At 48.2% G+C, this 22,001-nt stretch overlaps 1 long non-coding RNA gene and 2 other non-coding genes across 5 annotated transcripts in view; all 3 read left to right on the top strand.

The window, feature by feature from the left end:
- Window positions 1-22,001, top strand: part of LOC138261668 (uncharacterized) — a 72,591-nt gene that overhangs the window by 24,933 nt on the left and 25,657 nt on the right. For all 3 annotated transcript variants that reach the window (XR_011199132.1, XR_011199133.1, XR_011199131.1), the window contains 2 exons: window positions 3,240-3,303; window positions 16,792-16,849. This is a non-coding gene — a long non-coding RNA (uncharacterized lncRNA). The remainder of the gene's footprint in view (window positions 1-3,239; window positions 3,304-16,791; window positions 16,850-22,001) is intronic.
- LOC138262513 (small nucleolar RNA SNORA9) lies at window positions 16,388-16,521 on the top strand. The gene has a single exon (XR_011199241.1). It is a non-coding gene; the product is annotated as a small nucleolar RNA SNORA9 (small nucleolar RNA).
- Window positions 16,900-17,033, top strand: LOC138262514 (small nucleolar RNA SNORA9). Its single transcript, XR_011199242.1, has one exon. It is a non-coding gene; the product is annotated as a small nucleolar RNA SNORA9 (small nucleolar RNA).

Raw genomic sequence — 22,001 nt, 5'->3', positions numbered from 1 at the left:
GAGTCAACAGCAGAAAAAACAAAAACTTGGTGTTCAGTGAGGCAGTGGCGTGTATGGTGCTCTGAATTTGTTCTGCTCTAGTTCGGGCAAACATGAAATGTGTGAATGTGCCCTTTAAGCAGGGCCACTGGAATTATGCAGTTGTGCAGCCACAGCGAGTTTTTTTTTTTTTGGGTGGGGGGTATAATTATAGATTTGCCGCCTTTGCCACACAATCAGCCATCTGCTGCATAATCTGCAGATTTTAACAAAAGTGCTTCTAGCTCAAACGGTTGAAAAGTTAGTAAAAAGTTGATAACACATGTTGCCACGGAATGGAAGGCCACACCAAGCGGGACTGGTAACACTCAAATATAGCAATAAGCAGCAGAAAGGTTAGGTTTGTACAAATGAGGTGCAGCCAGTGCTAAGAGTTACCAAGTTTAAAAAAGATGAAATAATGAAGTGATGCGATTACAAAATGTGGTGCGCTATTCCACATGATTTGCCTTTTCTTGCTCCATAATTTACTCAACATTCCGCATAATTTGGCCCTCTCCTGCCACATAATTCAAGTGCCCCGCCATTTAAGCAGTTCATGAATAATGCAGCTTGAGTAACCTTCCTTATTTCAAGTACGAGAAGGTTGTTTGAAAACCGTTGCATAAAGACTTCTTATAAATTGTAAATGGTTACTATTTGGAGAGCACTTATTAGCAGACTCATCTTCTGATAATTCACAATAACGTGACGACTCCCAGATCAATGGTACTCTTAATCAACCACAAAATAAAGCTGTCACTTTTGTGCAGGAACCCGTAGGTGTCCCGTTGCACACTTTGTATGTGGCTCTATATTGCTTCAGAACATTCTTACACATTGTTTTGGAAGTGCATTTGAAACATCTATGAATGAAAGGGAAAAACGTTTTTCCAATCACTGGTGTTTCCTAGGAATGATTACTTCCCAATTTTTCTCTTTGGTGATCCCCTTTCACTAAGGGTGTTTTAGGCTAGTAGCTGCCTGCTTTTTATTGCAGTGTTCCGTTCCACCCACCTCCTCCCAGCTCGCTGATATTTGTTTTGGCTTTATTCAAGTGCTTTCCTCCAACCTACTTCTCAAATAAGATCATTTTACTAAACAAACACTATATGCCCTCCCATTGCAGAGAGTCTCTTTTCGCTCTCTTGCTAGTCTACGCATGCACACAAAATTGTGCTTCAAACTTATACTGAGGTGGATAATCCAGGTAATTAAAGAGAAGATCTGGGCGAGGTGTCTGGCATGACTCTTAAGTGTTAAAACACAAACTGAACCCACAAAAGAATTGTCTTTTGAATCCTGACTTGCAAATCACCAGAAATTAAATTTGTGCTATACTTATGTACAAAGAAGCCACGTGCAGCAGTGTAACATAACACAAGAACATGTTACTTAATATAGAAATGAACTGCATAACATAGCTACCGGACACTATTCCTAGGATGAGTGCTGCTTTCCAACTTGTTATCTGTGTGGCTTGTTCATTGCACCCACCTGGCAGCATCTGTGCTTGTGCTATCCAGCTTACTGCTCTTTCAGTATAAAAACAGTTGAAGACACAGCTAAGTGAAAAATAGCAAGGATGTTTGGTACAATACACTACAAACATCTTGAGACGGATAAAACTTCTTTTGCTTTCACACTAATCAGCATGAACCATTACTAAACTGACAAATATCTATCCCTTTGCAACCATACATCATGGATGCATAGAACTCCCAGAAACCATTAAAAAGGTACCCAGATTAAGAAAGCGCTTCACTGCCTTAGTAATGTGAGGACACTCCTCTTCAATTACTCATAACATAAGTTATTTCTAGCCTTTGTTTACCCTTGTAGCAATTAATATCCGGATTGGTCTTGTACATGAGGGCTCATTTTCTGACATTCATCTGTTACAATTTGACTGAAGAGCGAGTGTGAAAAAGAACATGTTTTAAGTCCTGCCTTGAGGTGCCCAGAAAAATCCATCCATCCCATTCCCTGGTCCTCATAAAATTAAATTTGGAAACGTTAATAACTTTCCTCTATGCAGTGCAAGACATGGAGTAAGTTGACGTGAGAGGAAAAATCCTGGTACTGATATTCCTGTTAATAGAAAAAGTCCAAAACGAAAGTTGTATCGAGCACCACATTCCATGAAGTTACCCCTTCGTTTCCACACACAGTTGACCCTGCACCCGCACCACAAACACAGATATTATGCTTTTTCTGCAGGCATCTCAACAATCAAAAGGCATAAAAACAAAAATCTCAGAGCTTGCACACTCACGGGGGTTTAGCCCAAGCCAGAGGGATCTGGTTTCACACACACCCTTTGATTCAAAGGAAAAAATTAAAATAAAACAAAAACAAGTAGTACTTTCAGATTCCAACCACTGGAGCTGGAATGGGTCACCTAAAGTTACTCTAAGTAACCACATTGATACTTAAAAGATTTCCAGGGTAAAAAAAATTCTGTCAAATTTCTTAAACTTGCCAGTGCTTGTTCGCTGTTAAGTAAAAATGTTGATTTACTATACCTTGTAAATTCTGTATCTCTGGGACCCTCTGGTGGATCTTTTTCTTTGTGGTGTCAGAAATTATATAAAAAATCTAAATTATTTGTAGAAATTGGTGTGTGATTTCTTAGGTGTCTTGTATTTTTTCAATTGTTTTGGTGCTGTTTTGAATGCTTTACACTTGTTCCTGTGTGTGAGCCTGACTGCTCAGAGCCGCAGCTACCCAGAGTTGAGCTAAGGGTTAAGCAAACACAACCTGACTGGTCCTAAAGGGGTTGGTAGTGTTTTACACAGTGAGGTCACACAACCACACCACACCACATAATACACTCTCTGAGTACTTGATGGGGCAAAGGACAGGAATCGGAGCATATATATGCATGAGGGGGATTGGTTTACAATTGTTTTTCATATATATCTGATATTGTTTAGAAATGATCCCATAACAAATTCCCTTTGGGCTAGCTTTTCACAATGTTGTGGTTGTAAAGTTGCCTGCAATGCTGTTGAACCACCCATAGGTCACGTTTTATTAGTTTTTAGCAAAACCTATTTTGGGAACTTTCTCGCGTATACTCTGCCCACACCGCTGCAAAAAAAAACTGGGGCTGTGGTTTGAGTGGAATGGTCGTGGAGTCCAATCTTGTATTTGCTGTAGTCTTGCTCCTTGATTATTCCTTTTGTATCCTGAAGCAAATAATATTTCTTATTTTGCAGCCCAGACAACCGTGTAAGACCCATGGACAGAGTAGCTGAGTGCCTGCACTGTTGTGCACTAAAGGTAAAATATTAATTGTGTTTTTACTAATATCCTCTTCACTCCCATACAATATAGGTTCAGGCAATCCAGCCTGGCTTGGTCCTACATTGTAGGAACACTAATAACAGTATCAAATTATGCCTATCTAAAACCTTACAGCTTGCGGAAGTTCAGGCTCTCTAAAGTCCAGTGTGTAATTCCCGGTCTTAGTGGTACATGTCATTCTAAACTGCAAATGACTCAAGTGGTGCAGCTAATGCATGTAGGTACCAAATAAATTAGTGCTTCAGGGTGACCACGGACAGCTCAAGTGAGCCCTAGTCCTTTATCATGTCCGAAGCTGTAAAAGCAAAATGCCTTGTAATCTGTGTAACGTCTCGTGGTTGATGGAGTTTTGTCCCGTCACAAAATATTAACATTTTAACTGTGATTAAACATGAGTCATTGTTTAGGTCTGCTGCTAAAAGTTTGCCTCTCCACTTGCACCCTTTTTTTGTGTTACCTGTGTGATTACTCCAGTAGCCCGCAAAGGGGTGGGAGGAAGCAAGCCAGTTTCTCAAGATCTAGATGGGTGGTGTCCCTCAAGCAAACGCCATATCCTCCACTGTACAACCTCTGTACATCTTTCCTGGGGGGGAAAAAAAACAAGACCTTAGCAGCCAGTACCTACATGCTGAAACATGAAATGAATATGTGAAGTCGTTATCACTCATGGTTACCCACCTTATAGAATTATAACCATACCAGAGCAACCCCCAGTAAAGTGGGTGCCTGGGTTGCTTAAGGTATTTTTAGCCTTTGTATACCCCGGGTGGTAACTATTATTCTAAGTGCACCCTGGCACAGTCAAGCCCATCCTAGTCTTTAGGGACCAGGCTGAGACTTGATGATTATTATTTTTTGTAATTATTTTTAAAAACATTTTACTGTCGTACATGTGCATTTCACCATATGGTCCAAACTTGCGTTCGCCAAGTCCATCGTCATTCGTGTTCACATCCCACTGTCAATCTATGTGCGTTATTCACATCGAGTCACTCCCGGATCCTGTATTTCAGCCTTATACAATCTACATACTCAGTTTGTTGAGGTCTCATATACATACATTCCTTCCGTATGCACGGCTTAGCGATCTTTTTATTCGTATGCACGTTTGACAGCCTTCAACTAACACTAACCAACAACTCTACTTGATGGTGTCTGTGGGTGTGAGTGGAACTGGTTAAGGGGGTAAACCATGGTATTGCTCTACCGGGTCGCGGTTTGTGCCCCAGTTATTGTCTCTACTGGCTCTTTCGTATGTAAGTGGGCATCTGGGTCAGTGCCTAGTCAGTCATAGCTATCCCAGTCTCACCCTCTCGAGGCCCATGGCCAGGTCCTCGGCCGCCTACTTTCTCCTCTGCTGTAACCTCTGGCCTTTTCTACGAGCCGTGCCATCTCTATTATCTAGTCCTCTTTCCTTCTTCACCCGTTCCCAGGCTAAATGTCACCACCTCCTCCTGAAGCTGACTCCTCTCCCCTCGCCATATGGTCCCATTTCATCAGGATTTCCTCCCAGGTGGGTGCTATGGGGGTCTGGCAGAGGCCTCGTGCTTCTTCGCTCTTCAGGACCTGTAGCTCTACCCTAGCCCACTTCGTCACGTCCTGTCTCCATCTTTGCAATGGGGGGGGGGGCTCTTGGTGCCCCCATTAATAATTAATAATCTTCCATCCTAAGGTGATTAACCTCCTATAAAGGACCAGGGCTAAGTCTAAGAAACGGCCTCTCACTTTCTCGCGTGGGAATCTCGTTCTGAGTCCGAGCAAGCACACAGTAGGGGCCAAAGTCAGTTCCACATTGAATAATCTATTCAGGTCGGCCAATACCGCGCCCCAGCCCTGCTGGAGTTCTGGGCAATTCCATAACAAATGATCAAAGTCTGCGTCTGCGCAATGTCCTTGGGGCACCACTATATATTAAGGAGAAGCGATGTGGAGTAAGGTACGTCCTATGGATGTAATTATACTGGATGTATCTTAGTCGTGTGTTTCTGGAGACCGTCCGCGGGTACGCCAGCACCCTACTCCATTCCGTGTCTGTTAGGTCCCTGTTCACTGTCTTCTCCCTCTGGGGCTGGAGCGGGTTTACTGCGTCCTCGCTTTGGGCCCGGTACAGTTTGGTAATTAGTTGGGTGTCGTCCCCAGATATCAATAGGAGGTGTAATACCCGGTGAGTAGCAGGCTCTGTTAATCGTCCCCCATTGTTCCTTCAAGATGTGTATTCATTTCTGGTATAACAGGAACTGCCCCTGTGGTATGCTACCTGCCACCAGGTCGGCAAAGGGTCTCAGCGCCCCGTCCCGATATAGGTCCCCCACCTTCTCCACTCCCGCTCTTTTCCAGACTCCCAATCCAGTGCCCACCAAGCTCCCATCTCCCTGCTCCACCATCAGTGCCGACAGCGGCAGGGCAGGCGACTAGGGCGGTCCTACTCACACCTGTTTTGTGCATCTCTTCCAGCACGCCGCAGCGACCCTCGTCATTAGGCTATCTGTTTGGCTGGCCACCCGCTGGTTTATCATGTGTGCAATGATTCGGTCCGTGCTCTTCTCAGCATCGGCAGAGCATCTGTCTAGGGGACCTTTTCCAGCAAACCACTTGGATACCCACTGCAGTTGGGACGCCAAATCATAGGTTTCAAAATCTGGTACTCCTAGACCCCCCCCCCCCCCCCCACCGGACTGAGCAGGCCTGCAAAGGATGGAGAGCGATGTGCGTCTACGGCCTTCGTCCCATATAAGTTCCCTAAGCAGGGCGTTCAACTCGCGAAATCACAATGCTGGAATCAACAGCGGTAAATTAGCAAAGTAATGGAGGAGGCGAGGTAGCATAATCATATTGGATAGTGCTATTCTGGCCATTATACCCAGGTACTTAAAGGTTCGCGGCGCCCAAACCACGTCTTCTTGGGCACGTGGAAGGGCGCTCACTGCTCGGCAGCACTGAGGCGTAGTCCCGACAGAGCTCCAAAATGCTCCAAAGACCGTAGGGCCCAGGGGAGTCCAGACTCTCCGTCTCTGAGGTAAATGAGAATGTCATCAGCAAATAACGAGAACATGCACTGACCGTCCCCTGTCAACTCCGTCGCCCCGCATCTTGGCAGCTAGCGGTTCAATGGCCAGGGCGAATAATAGTGGGGCCAGAGGACAGCCCTGTCTTGTTCCCCTATATATAGGGTAGGTCTCCGATACCATCCTGCCCGTCCAAACCCTTGCTAGTGGAGCCGCGTATAGTAGGTCCACCCATCCCTCCCCCAAGCCCATCCGCAGCATCACCCCCCTCATGTAGTCCTACCTCACCGAGTCAAAGGCTTTCTCCAAGTCCACTGCTAATAACACTCCCGATGGGGGTTTCTCTTCTCTGGGCATGTGTAAGATGGCGAATAGGCACCTGAGGGTTCAGGGAGGTATTTTGGTTCGGGACAAATCCGTTCTGGTCTGTGTGCACTAAGGTGGGTATGCAGCTGAGCAAGCGGTTTGCCAATATCTTGCTGAGGATTTTAAAATCGCTGTTCAGCATCAATAGGGGGCCGAAATCAGTCACGAGGCCTCCCTTGTTTTCAGCTTGGGCAAGGGGACCACCAAGGCCTCCCTGAGTGAGTCAGGCAATATGCCACAATGCAATGCTTCTGTATATATCTCCACTAACTCTGGGGTCAACAACTTCACATACTTTTTGTACAAGTCCATTGGGAGACCATCTGTACCCAGAGTCTTCCCTGGGGCCAACTGCGAGATGGCCTCCTGCACTTCCTCTGCTGTCACCAGTCCCCCAATCTATCATGTTCTTTGTGTGTCAGTGTAGTCAGGGGGAGTTGATGTAAATAACTATCTAGTTCCTCTGTCCTGAGCTCACCCGGGCTTCTGTATAGGTACGTATAATATTCTTTAAAAGCATCATTTATAGGGCCCGGGTTGCATCTTCGTTCCCCCTCTCTATCTCGCACGCTCGCGATGGGCTCACTCTCCCCTCCCGGCCGCACCATCCACGCTAGCATCCTGCCCGATCTACCCTCCTCTGATTGTAGTGAGGCTAAATATTTTTGGATGTTCTTGCAGCGAAGCTGTTCTTCGACCTGAGAGAGATCTCCTCACCTGGGCATACTCCTCGTGCGCCTCCCCTCCTCTACTTCGTTCACCCTCATGTATTATCCGCTCAAGCCTGATCAGCTCCCATTCCAGTGTTCTTCTCACCCCTACTGTAAGGAAATGCCTCCTTGGCATGGTTACCCTGTAGGAAGTTGGCTCTGTATGCACTACATAAGGGTTCCCCTTAGAGGTAAGATAGTGGGTAACCATGCCAAGGAGGCATTTCCTTACATACCCCCTGACTTTTTGCCTTTGTTGATGCTAAGTTATGATTTGAAAGTGTGCTGAGGCCTGCTAACCAGGCCCCAGCACCAGTGTTCTTTCCCTAATCTGTACTTTTGTTTCCACAATTGGCACACCCTGGCATCCAGGTAAGTCCCTTGTAACTGGTACTCCCTGGTACCAAGGGCCCTGATGCCAGGGAAGGTCTCTAAGGGATGCAGCATATCTTATGCCACCCTGGGGACCCCTCACTCAGCACAGACACACTGCTTGCCAGCTTGTGTGTGCTGGTGAGGACAAAACGAGTAAGTCGAAATGGCACTCCCCTCGGGGTGCCATGCCAACCTCACACTGCCTATGCAGTATAGATAAGTCACCCCTCTAGCAGGCCTTACAGCCCTAAGGTAGGGTGCACTATACCATAGGTGAGGGCATAAGTGCATGAGCACTATGCCCCTACAGTGTCTAAGCAAAACCTTGACATTGTAAGTGCAGGGTAGCCATAAGAGTATATGGTCTGGGAGTCTGTCATGCACGAACTCCACAGCACCGTAATGGCTACACTGAAAACTCGGAAGTTTGGTATCAAACTTCTCAGCACAATAAATGCACACTGATGCCAGTGTACATTTTATTGTAACATACACCCCAGAGGGCACCTTAGAGGTGCCCCCTGAAACCTTAACCGACTACCCGTGTAGGCTGACTGGTTCTAGCAGCCTGCCACACTCCAGACATGTTGCTGGCCACATGGGGAGAGTGCCTTTGTCACTCTGTGGCTAGTAACAAAGCCTGTACCGGGTGGAGATGCTTATCACCTCCCCCTGCGGGAACTGTAACACCTGGCGGTGTGCCTCAAAGGCTCTTCCCCCTTTGTTACAGCACCCCAGGGCACTCCAGCTAGTGGAGTTGCCCGCCACCGCCCCACTTTTGGCGGCAAGGCCGGAGGAGATGAGAAAAACAAGGAGGAGTCACTGGCCAGTCGGGACAGCCCCTAAGGTGTCCTGAGCTGAGGTGACTCTGACTTTTAGAAATCCTCCATCTTGCAGATGGAGGATTCTCCCAATAGGGATAGGAATGTGACCCCCTCCCCTCAGGAGGAGGCACAAAGAGGCTGTACCCACCCTCAGGGCTAGTAGCCTTTGGCTACTAACTCCCCTGACCTAAACACGCCCTTAAATTGTAGTATTTAAGGGCTCCCCAGAACCTAGCAACTCAGATTCCTGCAACCTAAGAAGAGGACTGCTAAGCTGAAAAACCCTGCAGAGAAGACGGAGACACCAACTGCTTTGGCCCCAGCTCTACCGGCCTGTCTCCCTACTTCTAAAGACACTGCTCCAGCGACGCTCTCCCCAGGGACCAGCGACCTCTGAAGCCTCAGAGGACTGCCCTGTATCTAGAAGGACCAAGAACTTCCGAGGACAGTGGCTCTGTTCACCCAAGACTGCAACTTTTTAACAAAGGAGCAACTTTAAAACAACTTGCGTTTCCTGCCGGAAGCGCGAGACTTGACACTCTGCACCCGTCGCCCCCGGCGCGACTTGTGGAGAACAATCACTTCAGGGAGGACTCCCCGGCGACTGCGAGACCATGAGTAGCCAGAGTTGCCGCCCCGCAGCAACGCCTGCAGAGGGAATCCCGGGGCTCCCCCTGACCGCGACTGCCTGCTTCCAAGAACCCGACACCTGGTAGGGACACTGCACCCGCAGCCCCCAGGACCTGAAGGATCCGAACTCCTGTGTATGCTATTTTGATTATTCAAAGTTCCTAAAGTACCTACCTGCATTACCTTTCATTTGAAGTATTACATGTAAATCTTGAACCTGTGGTTCTTGAAATAAACTAAGAAAATATATTTTTCTATACAAAAACCTATTGGCCTGGAATTGTCTCAGAGTGTGTGTTCCTCATTTATTGCTTGTGTGTATTCAACAAATGCTTAACACTCCTCCTTTGATAAGCCTACTGCTCGACCACACTACCACAAAATAGAGCATTAGAATTCTCTTTTTGCCCCTATCTTACCTATAAGGGGAACCCTTGGACTCTGTATACTATTCCTTACTTTGAAATAGTGCATACAGAGCCAACTTCCTACACCTACCATTTGTCCTAGGCAGTAACCCCTCGTCAACACTTTGAGCGTTTCCCATTCCGTTGACCTAGAAGGCGTCGATCCCTTATCCATTTTAATATGGTCAACTAGATGCAAACGGAGGGCTTCTCTGTATGTCTGATCTTCTAGTTAGGCCGGGGTCAGTCTCCACGCCGGGATGGGGGGGGTGCATGCCTCCGGCCTCTCTCCACGTAAACAGTAAGGGATTATGGTCCGATAAGGTACGCCCCAGGTATTCAGAGTGGGTCACACCTTGCACCAAGTTCACCGTGCACACCACCCTGTCTATCCTGGTGTGCACCCGATGGAGACCAGAGTAATATGAGTAGTCTTTGTCATGGGGGTGCTGTTCTCTCCACACGTCAACAAAGCCCCAGGAAGGACCCCAATCACTCTCAATTTTCTAGCTACCTTAGGTGTTGCTGCCCCTGGTAATGGCGGGGAGGAACGGTCCAAGTCGACATCTAGTATGCTATTAAAGTCACCACCTATTAATAGTTCTCCTGTCTGCTGTCGGGTAAGGTGACTTGGCAAACTCGTTATGAAGGGGGCCTGATCCTGAAATGGAGCGTAGATACTACTCGGAACTATTGGGGTGCCGTGTAGCTTCCCGTCCACTATTACAAATTTGCCCTCCTGGTCTGTCAGTTGACACTACTTCGAAGGGGACCCCCAGCGCTGACCCAAATCAGTACACCCTTTGCATACGCGGAGTACTCTGTGGCAAACACCTGTCCTCTCCACCTGCGTCTCAACTTCTCTGCTTCTCCTGTGGCTAGGTGGGTCTCCTGTAGCATTGCCACCTGAATACCCTTTCTCTTTAGATAGGATAATATTCTGTGCCTTTTGGCTGGCGACCCCATATCCCGTATATTCCAAGTTAAGAGATTATACTCAGCCATGTTGATATATCAGAGGTGTTGCGGTCCCCCCGCCCCGATCTTATTACATACCTTACACCGTTTAACCACTTCTGCCCCAACACCATCAAAACTTGTAAACTTAAAACCCAATTCCCCCTCCCCAGGGCGCCTCTCAAACAGAAGGTTGCCCAGAAAATTGTGCAACTGTGCAACGTATTCAACAGTTTAATATAAGTTCTCGCCAGTCTGACAGAATGGACGAGAATCCGGTTGTAGGGGGGCGTGATCGGAGGGGCCTCCAGCTCGTGCAGGTCTCCTCGTCTCGGGGTCATCTTGTTTGTTCAGTTATCAGAGTTCATCTGCTGTCTGCGAGGTCACCCTAGGGCTGCCCGAGCCCTCCGCGGAGGACACAGCTGTGTCGTCTGAATCTTTTCCTGAGCCCTCTTGGAGGGACACCTCCCCGCTCATGGCGGCCGCTGCCTCCAGGGCCACTTTCTTTCCCTTCTCCCTCTGTGCTTCGTTTGGTGCTGTGTGGTAGGGGTTTCTATTCCGTCGTCTCCCTGGACCTCTGTGGGATCCACTCACGGCTCGGGCTTCTCTCGTGCGCTGCTCTGACCGAACTCCACGTGCTTCCAGCCACTCCCATGCCCCCTCTGGGGACTGGAAAGAAATCGTCTGGCCCTCCTGGATCACCCTCAGCCTGGCCGGGAAGAGGAGCGAGTACTGGATCCCCTCTCCCCTGAGGGCCCTCTTAACCGCCAAGAATGAGGCGCGTTTGGTCTGAACTTTGAGTGTAAAGTCCGGGAACAGCGTCTCCTCCCCGTTCGCCACCTTAAATGGGCCTGTTTCTCTGGCCCTCTGAAGCAATGTGTCCCTGTCCTTGTAGTGTAACAACCTAGCAATCACCACACGGGTTCGGCCTACCTGGAGCCAGGGGTCTCGAGGGCACCCGGTGCGCTCGTTCCAACGTGACGAAAGGGGTCAGCCGGTCCAGTGGAGGAATCCCACCAGGTTTGCGCCCTCCGCCCCCTCCGGTAGGCCGACCACCCGCACGTTGTTCCTTCGATTCCGTCCCTCTGCGTCCTCTGATTTCTGCTCCAGCCTCGTCATTCTGTCCGTTAAGTTTAGCACCATGGCTGTCAGATCTTCTTGCTTTGGTGCTATATCCGCTAGGTCGGACTCCGTCTCTTTAACTCTATCGGCTAATTTTTGGTAATCCGCCCTCAGTAGTCCTAACTCGACTGCAACTTGGTTGATGTCGCGCTGCAATGTTGTTTTAGTGTCTTCAATTGCGCCCAAGATTTTGTCCAGGGTGTCCTGGACTTTGGATTGTGTGGGGTCCTGTGAGTCTCCGCCCTTGCGCTCCACTGATAATGCACGTTACATGATTTTATTTTTGTACCAGTTCTTGGGGGACATCGCACGTACAGGGCTTCGCCTCAGTAGGGCCTGCGTGAGGGATTGTCTACCACTTCAGTTCTCCCTTCTTCCTCCGCTTTTGGTGGTAATGCTACCCCACTTTCCCTACCTCGGTGCAGTTATCCCGTTCACTCCTGCCGACTACTTGCCTTGCGGTTCATCGTGGCCTGGTCACATCCGTCCCCCCCTGCCAGTCCAGTAACCTACGCTGCTGCCTTCAGGCCCCTCACACCCCAGTTCCTGGTGTCCTCAGATCCCTCCAGTCTACATTTCACCAGGTGCCACGGCGCCCATCCTGAACTGGCACGGGCACTGGGGTCACACACCCCCACCGCCGCTGTGTGGGCTATGCTCCTCCCCTCCAACCAGTGTCCGGATGCTCAACCTTCAGGCCTTTCAGACTTTTTCCCTTTTTGTTTCTTTCCCTTTTTCTGTTCCTTTTTTGTATTTCCTATTTTTATTATTTTTTTTTTCTTTCTTTTTTGGGTACTTCTAGCACGGCGCCCCTCTGCTTCCAGGGGGCTAGCGCCGCCGCCGATGTTTCAGTGCTCCACGGCTTGGCCTTGTTTGGACCCCTAGGGCCCAGTCCTCCACTGTAGGAAGTTGGCGCTGTATGTGCTATTTCAAAGTAAGGAATAGCATGCACAGAGTCCAAGGGTTCCCCTTAGAGGTAAAATAGTGGTAAAAATAGATAATACTAATGCTCTATTTTGTGGTAGTGTGGTCGAGCAGTAGGCTTATCCAAGGAGTAGTGTTAAGCATTTGTTGTACATACACATAGACAATAAATGAGGTACACACACTCAGAGACAAATCCAGCCAATAGGTTTTGTATAGAAAAATATCTTTTCTTAGTTTATTTTAAGAACCACAGGTTCAAATTTAACATGTAATATCTTGTTTGAAAGGTATTGCAGGTAAGTACATTAGGAACTTTGAATCATTTCAATTGCATGTATACTTTTCAAGTTATTGACAAATAGCTATTTCAAAAGTGGACACTTAGTGCAATTTTCACAGTTCCTGGGGGAGGTAAGTTTTTGTTAGTTTTACCAGGTAAGTAAGACACTTACAGGGTTCAGTTCTTGGTCCAAGGTAGCCCACCGTTGGGGGTTCAGAGCAACCCCAAAGTCACCACACCAGCAGCTCAGGGCCGGTCAGGTGCAGAGTTCAAAGTGGTGCCCAAAACGCATAGGCTATAATGGAGAGAAGGGGGTGCCCCGGTTCCGGTCTGCTTGCAGGTAAGTACCCGCGTCTCCGGAGGGCAGACCAGGGGGGTTTTGTAGGGCACCGGGGGGGGACACAAGCCCACACAGAAATTTCACCCTCAGCGGCGCGGGGGCGGCCGGGTGCAGTGTTAGAACAAGCGTCGGGTTCGCAATGTTAGTCAATGAGAGATCAAGGGATCTCTTCAGCGCTGCAGGCAGGCAAGGGGGGGGCTTCCTCGGGGAAACCTCCACTTGGGCAAGGGAGAGGGACTCCTGGGGGTCACTTCTGCAGTGAAAGTCCGGTCCTTCAGGTCCTGGGGGCTGCGGGTGCAGGGTCTTTTCCAGGCGTCGGGACTTAGGTTTCAGAGAGTCGCGGTCAGGGGAAGCCTCGGGATTCCCTCTGCAGACGGCGCTGTGGGGGCTCAGGGGGGACAGGTTTTGGTACTCAGTCGTAGAGTAGTCCGGGGGTCCTCCCTGAGGTGTTGGTTCTCCCCCAGCCGAGTCGGGGTCGCCGGGTGCAGTGTTGCAAGTCTCACGCTTCTTGCGGGGAGTTGCAGGGTTCTTTAAAGCTGCTTCTTGAAACAAAGTTGCAGTCTTTTTGGAGCAGGTCCGCTGTCCTCGGGAGTTTCTTGTCTTTTTCGAAGCAGGGCAGTCCTCAGAGGATTCAGAGGTCGCTGGTCCCTTTGGAAGGCGTCGCTGGAGCAGAGTTCTTTGGAAGGCAGGGGACAGGCCGGTGAGTTTCTGGAGCCAAGGCAGTTGTCGTCTTCTGGTCTTCCTCTGCAAGGGTTTTCAGCTAGGCAGTCCTTCTTCTTGTTGTTTGCAGGAATCTCATTTTCTAGGGTTCAGGGTAGCCCTTAAATACTAAATTTAAGGGCGTGTTTAGGTCTTGGGGGTTAGTAGCCAATGGCTACTAGCCCTGAGGGTGGGTACACCCTCTTTGTGCCTCCTCCCAAGGGGAGGGGGGTCACAATCCTAACCCTATTGGGGGAATCCTCCATCTGCAAGATGGAGGATTTCTAAAAGTTAGTCACCTCAGCTCAGGACACCTTAGGGGCTGTCCTGACTGGCCAGTGACTCCTCCTTGTTGCTTTCTTTGTTCCCTCCAGCCTTGCCGCCAAAAGTGGGGGCCGTGGCCGGAGGGGGTGGGCAACTCCACTAAGCTGGGGTGCCCTGCTGGGCTGTGACAAAGGGGTGAGCCTTTGAGGCTCACCGCCAGGTGTCACAGCTCCTGCCTGGGGGAGGTGTTAGCATCTCCACCCAGTGCAGGCTTTGTTACTGGCCTCAGAGTGACAAAGGCACTCTCCCCATGGGGCCAGCAACATGTCTCTAGTGTGGCAGGCTGCTGGAACTAGTCAGCCTACACAGACAGTCGGTTAGTTTCAGGGGGCACCTCTAAGGTGCCCTCTGGGGTGTATTTTGCAATAAAATGTACACTGGCATCAGTGTGCATTTATTGTGCTGAGAAGTTTGATACCAAACTTCCCAGTTTTCAGTGTAGCCATTATGGTGCTGTGGAGTTCGTGTTTGACAGACTCCCAGACCATATACTCTTATGGCTACCCTGCACTTACAATGTCTAAGGTTTTGTTTAGACACTGTAGGGGTACCATGCTCATGCACTGGTACCCTCACCTATGGTATAGTGCACCCTGCCTTAGGGCTGTAAGGCCTGCTAGAGGGGTGTCTTACCTATACTGCATAGGCAGTGAGAGGCTGGCATGGCACCCTGAGGGGAGTGCCATGTCGACTTACTCGTTTTGTCCTCACTAGCACACACAAGCTGGCAAGCAGTGTGTCTGTCCTGAGTGAGAGGTCTCCAGGGTGGCATAAGACATGCTGCAGCCCTTAGAGACCTTCCTTGGCATCAGGGCCCTTGGTACTAGAAGTACCAGTTACAAGGGACTTATCTGGATGCCAGGGTCTGCCAATTGTGGATACAAAAGTACAGGTTAGGGAAAGAACACTGGTGCTGGGGCCTGGTTAGCAGGCCTCAGCACACTTTCAATTGTAAACATAGCATCAGCAAAGGCAAAAAGTCAGGGGGCAACCATGCCAAGGAGGCATTTCCTTACATCCACTCTGCCTTTGTGCTGAAGCCGTGCGCGGGGAAGCCTCAGGTTCCCCCGCCGGCGTTCAGGTACGGGCTGCCGGTCTCCCCGCTCCGTTCGCAGCACTTTCGGATCTTCACAGGAGGTCCCAGGGCGACCGGGACCACCTCTGCCTTACCCGTGTTTCTCGGCGGTCCGGTCTGCTCGCACCCGGGCGTGCCCAGGTACCTCCGCTTCCGGTCTCGGTGCGGGCACCAGGCCACCGGCATCCTCCACCTCTGCTGGCGACCGAGACGGGCTCCTCTGCTCCCTGCCGGGCACCCAGCGCGACACCTGCCGCGGCCCACGTGGGTAGCCCAGAGATCGGGCCTCAATAGATGGATAACTCGTGGGCCCCTCCGGAGCTCAGATTCTATGCAGCCGCCATCCTCGGCTGCGCTAGGATGAGACTTGATGATGAAGCATACCACTACTGGAGTGGGTGAGGGTCCTTAAAAACGAATACTCCATATTTTTAGAGCAGAGGGTTACTAGCTTAATTGGCTTAACATAAGACAGTTGGTATGATATCCTTTTGTGTTGGCATTGGATTGTTTTGTTAGAACGTATCCTTTCACCTTAAAGCAGTCTCACCTCTCCTGTAGGAGACAGAATAACACATCAGCAATTTATCTAAGTAATTCATTCAAATAGACATATTAGAAATGCTTGATCTTGAAATTGATCCACATTCGTGAAAGATCCCACATGTTTCCCCCACCTGCTGACTAAGAGTGGATCTATCACTATACCTGGTATGCTGTTCTGGGTTGTTACCCTGCAGCCTCAAGTTCATTACTTTTGTCAAGTGAAAGGAATCTGAATTCTGACACTAAATAGTGTGAAAAAAATAATTTCTTCCTTCCTATAAGCCCCAACTACAGGTAAGCCCATAGGTAGTTTTTCTGTATCTGGTAGTAATTGGCTCTGATGTCTATATTTTCCTTCACTTCAGCAGACCTCCATGAAGTTACCTGGATGATGCAATCTATACTAAGCGTCAGTCAGGGAAGGTAATTGGTGTTTTAGTAATTAAAATACCCAATTCCATCTTGAGCAGTTTGTGCAGGCCTACCAGCTTGGCTGGGCTCACCCATAGCCCGGTGCATTCCTGCAGAGCCTGCAAGATGAACACTGAGATGGTTTGAGGTCTCCTTCTGCCCTTTCAGGTGGAGACTATAGAATTCTCAGATATGTTTGTAGGTAGTTTAAGAAACATATCTTTTATGTAACTGACTAGTTTTCTATTTTAAGAATAGCATGTTTATTACCGGTGCATAGAAATTAGACCATGGATTGAAATGGCTCATTTCCCTAGGAATGCTTCAACCGTAATGCATACCACACAGCCCCCATTTAATTAATTCATGTTTTCAATCTAGTAATTAGAATACTTTGCCTCGTAGCTCAGATGCCTGTGCCTTTTGTCAAGTGCCTCTTGTTTTTTTTTTTCCCTCCCTTCTGCAGAGTCCTGCTTGAAGTTACGTGGGTGAAGAAGTCTCTAGTAAGCCTTTGTCTGTGCCAGGTAATTGGTGGTTTTGTCCTTAAAATACCCAATTTCATCTTGAGCAGTTTGTGCGGGCCTCCCAGCTTGGCTGGGCTCACCCATAGCCCAGTGCATTCCTGCAGAGCCTGCAAGATGAACACTGAGATGGTTTGAGGTCTCCTTCTGCCCTTTCAGATGGAGACTATAGAATTCTCAGACATGCTTGTAGCTAGTTTAGGAACATATCTTTTATATAACTAGTGTGCTCCTTTAAGAATAGTATGTTGAATACTGGTGCATAGAACCTAGATCGAACTGGCTCATTTTTTAGGAATACTTCAACTATAACACATACCATGTCTGTATAATATCCCATTCCCTTTTGTGCAGTATGTGCAGGCCTTCCAGCTTGGTTAGACTAACCTGTAGCTTGTATATTTCTGCAGAGGTTGCAAGATGAACATTGAAATGGTTTGAGGCCTTCTGCTACCCTCCCAGAGGGAGACTATAGATTTCTCAGACTTGTTTTAAATGTACGTGCATTATCTTTTGTAACTAAACTCTTTACTTCTTTAAGACTGGAATGTTTATTACTGATTCATTCAAATTATAACATGGAGTAAACAAACTGTATTCTCAGGAGTGCTTCGAACGTAAAGGATGCCACACTCTGAAGCCCCCCCATTTTGTTTTTCCAATTTTCTCTCATGTCACTTCAATAACTGTTTCATTTATGATTTCATTCTTCCAAGATGGTGGGCTACATTTTAGAACCCTGTTGAAGGGTTAGCTCTTGGGCTGCAACGTCCTTGTACATGGAGCTGCAGTAGGTTACATAGCTTATTGGTTTCTTTCCAGATAAGCCCTCCTTAGGTGATATTTTTTGCACTTTAACAGTCTAGATGGCATAGAATTTAAGCTCCACTTTCATCAGGCCTCCTCTACTTTTCTCTACACACAAATAGCATGATCACCAAAGTTGCTGAAAACTGGTATCCCTGCCTGCTGCCAAAACAGTTAGCAACCATGATTAGTGATCAGTCTCTCAGATTGCTTCATCACTTGTGTCCCAGATTGAAAGCAAGATTTTTCCACCGTAAAGGGAAGGAAGGTTCTGTTCTCTCTGGTTTGGCTGACTCAGAAGTTGTTGCTGGTCTCCAAGTTCCACTATGACTTCCAATGATAAATATATGTTCGATGGCATATGTTGCTGCAGATACACATGTTTGGCACAGTCCGCTGCCTGGTGTTGGGCTCGGAGTATTACAAGTTGTTTTTCTTCGAAGAAGTCTTTTTGGTCACGGGACCGAAGGACTCCTCCCTCCTCGGCTCCATTGCGCATGGGCGTCGACTCCATCTTAGATTGGTTTTTTTCCGCTGTCGGGTTCGGACGTATTCCTTTTCGCTCCGTGTTTCGGTTCGGAAAGTTAGTCAGAATCTCGGAAGAAAGCGTCGGTATTGTTCCGTTCGGTATCGGGATAGTTAGGTACAACGACACCGATCATCGGAAGACTTTGGGGTAGTTTCGATCCCCCATCGGGGCCTGGTCGGCCCGACCGCGTGCGACATCGAAGCCGATGGAACGGACCCCGTTTCGTTTCTGCCCAAAATGTCACAGTAAGTATCCTTATACAGATCAGCACTTGGTCTGTAACTTGTGCTTGTCCCCCGAGCACAAGGAGGATACCTGTGAAGCCTGTCGAGCCTTCCGGTCCAGAAAAACACTCCGGGACCGAAGAGCCAGGCGTCTACAAATGGCGTCCACGCCGACCAAACAACGTTTCGACGACGAAGAGGAAACATTCTCGGTTCCGGATCAGAATCCGGAGACTCCGACGTCGAACAACAGCAACAAACTGTGAGTAAGACGTCGAAAAGTAAATCCATCGACAAACCGAAAGCCCAGGGGACGCCACTGCCAACAGGCCATGGCTCGACCCATAAAACAGGCGACCCGTCGAAGGCGCCCAAAAAGGGCACGCTCATAGCGAAGACACCCGACTCCGGTCGAGGGACCGCCATGGAGCAACCTCGGAGCCGAGAAAGCGGCTCCGAGAGACAAAAACAAGATACCGGCACCGAAAAACATCGGCACCGAGAATCCATGCCGAAAGGAACAAAAATTCTGTCGGTGCCGAAACCGAAAAAAGATTCTCTCTCGGCGCCGAAAAATACCACACCTTCATCCTACTCAGAGGAACAAGGAATAAGTGGCCAAATGCACAGATTTGGACAAGAGCTCCAAAGTGTAGAATCGGACTACACACAAAAGAGACTGTACATCCAGCAAGACACAGGGAAGATATCAACCCTTCCCCCAATCATGAGGAAAAGAAGGATCGGACTTCCAAAGGATGACGCACAACCACAAGCCAAAGTGGTTAAAAAAGTCACGCCTCCGCCCTCTCCACCACAGGCATCGCCGGCACAAACACCGCCACAAATGCACTCACCAGCGCAAACTACCATAAGTCATGACGATCAGGATCAAGACGCTTGGGACCTGTATGACACCCCAGTGCCGGACAATGATCCCGAGTCATACCCCACAAAGCCGTCACCGCCAGAGGACAGTACCTCATACTCGCAACTAGTGGCTAGGGCAGCAGAATTCCACAATGTCCAACTGCATTCCGATCCTATAGAGGATGATTTTTTATTTAACACCCTCTCGGCTACACACAGCCAATATCAATGTCTCCCAATGCTACCAGGGATGTTACGACACGCAAAACAAATTTTTGAAGAGCCCGTAAAATCAAGAGCCATCACCCCAAGGGTGGATAAAAAAATACAAACCACCACCCACAGACCCAGTGTTTATTACTTCGCAGTTACCACCTGACTCCGTGGTAGTAGGGGCAGCTCGCAAGAGAGCAAATTCACATACATCTGGCGACGCCCCACCTCCGGACAAAGAAAGCCGAAAATTTGATGCGGCAGGAAAAAGAGTAGCATCACAGGCAGCCAACCAGTGGCGCATCGCAAATTCACAAGCGCTGCTGGCCAGATATGACCGCGCACACTGGGACGAGATGCAACTTCTCGTAGACCATCTTCCCCAGGAATACCAAAAAAGGGCGCAGCAAATAGTTGAAGAGGGACAAACGATCTCAAACAATCAAATCCGCTCTTCACTAGACGCAGCCGATACTGCAGCAAGAACAGTCAACACTGCTGTCACCATAAGGAGACACGCTTGGCTACGCACTTCAGGCTTCAAACCTGAAATCCAGCAGGCTGTCCTTAATATGCCCTTCAACGAGAAACAACTTTTTGGCTCTGAAGTGGATACAGCCATTGAAAAACTTAAAAAGGACACAGACACGGCCAAGGCCATGGGCGCACTATACTCCCCGCAGAGCAGAGGCTCTTTCAGAAAAACTCCATTTAGAGGGGGGTTTCGTGGCCAACCCACAGACACCACCAGCCAACAAACAAGAACCACACCATATCAGGGTTCCTTCCTAAGGGGAGGTTTCAGGGGATATCGGGGGGGTCAATTCCCAAGGAGTAGGGGAAGATTCCAGACTACAAAAACACCTCCACCTAAACAGTGACTTTCAAGTCACGCAACCCCTTCACTCAACACCAGTGGGGGGAAGACTAAGCCAATTCTACCAATCTTGGCAACAGATTACAACAGACAATTGGGTATTAGCAATAATCCAATATGGCTATTGCATAGAATTCCACAACTTCCCACCAAACATCCCCCCCAAAACACGCAAAATGTCACCACAACATTTAGAACTTTTAGGACTAGAAGTTCAAGCACTACTGCAAAAGGATGCAATAGAGTTAGTACCAGTACAACAAAAAAACACAGGAGTTTACTCCCTGTACTTTCTAATTCCAAAAAAAGACAAAACATTAAGACCCATATTAGATCTCAGGACACTAAATACCTACATCATATAGGACCATTTTCACATGGTCACACTACAAGACATCATTCCACTGCTCAAACAGCAAGATTACATGACCACATTAGACCTAAAGGATGCGTACTTTCATATACCAATACACCCTTCTCACAGAAAGTACCTACGGTTCGTATTCAAAGGAATACATTACCAATTCAAGGTGTTGCCATTCGGAATAACAACTGCACCAAGAGTGTTCACAAAATGTCTAGCAGTAGTAGCAGCACACATCAGGAGACAACAGATACATGTGTTCCCTTACCTAGACGATTGGCTAATCAAGACCAACACAGTAAAAAAATGCGCAAACGACACCACATTTGTCATACAAACCCTTCACAAACTGGGGTTTTCCATCAACTATACAAAATCACACCTAGAACTGTGTCAAACACAACAATATCTAGGAGCAACCATCAACACATCAAAAGGAATTGCCACTCCAAGTCCACAAAGAGTGCAGGCATTCCACAAGGTAATAAGTGCTATGTTTCCAAACCAAAAGATACAAGCAAAATTTGTGCTAAAACTTCTAGGCATGATGTCATCATGCATAGCCATTGTCCCAAACGCAAGACTACACATGCGACCCTTACAACAGTGTCTAGCATCACAATGGTCACAGGCACAGGGTCAACTTCAAAATCTGGTGTTGGTAGACCGCCAAACATACCTCTCGCTTCTATGGTGGAACAGCAAAAATTTAAACAAAGGGCGGACATTTCAGGACCCAGTGCCTCAATACGTTATAACAACAGATGCTTCCATGACAGGGTGGGGAGCACACCTCAATCACCACAGCATTCAAGGACAATGGGATATACACAAAACAAAATTTCATATCAATTACCTAGAACTGTTAGCAGTATTTCTAGCGTTAAAAGCCTTCCAACCCATAATAACACACAAATACATTCTTGTCAAAACAGACAACATGACAACAATGTATTATTTAAACAAACAAGGAGGAACACACTCAACACAATTGTGCCTCCTAACACAAAAAATTTGGCAGTGGGCGATTCACAACAACATTCGCCTAATAGCACAATTTATTCCAGGAATACAAAACCAACTAGCAGACAACCTTTCGCGAGACCACCAACAAGTCCACGAATGGGAAATTCACCCCCAAGTTCTGAACAAGTACTTTCAAATTTGGGGAACACCCCAGATAGATTTGTTCGCAACAAAAGAAAACTCAAAATGCCAAAACTTCGCATCCAGGTACCCACACCGCGAATCACAAGGCAATGCTCTATGGA

Source organism: Pleurodeles waltl, chromosome 10, assembly GCF_031143425.1.
Source record: "Pleurodeles waltl isolate 20211129_DDA chromosome 10, aPleWal1.hap1.20221129, whole genome shotgun sequence".
Taxonomy (NCBI): Eukaryota; Metazoa; Chordata; class Amphibia; order Caudata; family Salamandridae; genus Pleurodeles; species Pleurodeles waltl.
The sequence above is the reverse complement of the archived record's forward strand: the minus strand, read 5'-3'. Positions and strand labels throughout refer to the sequence as shown.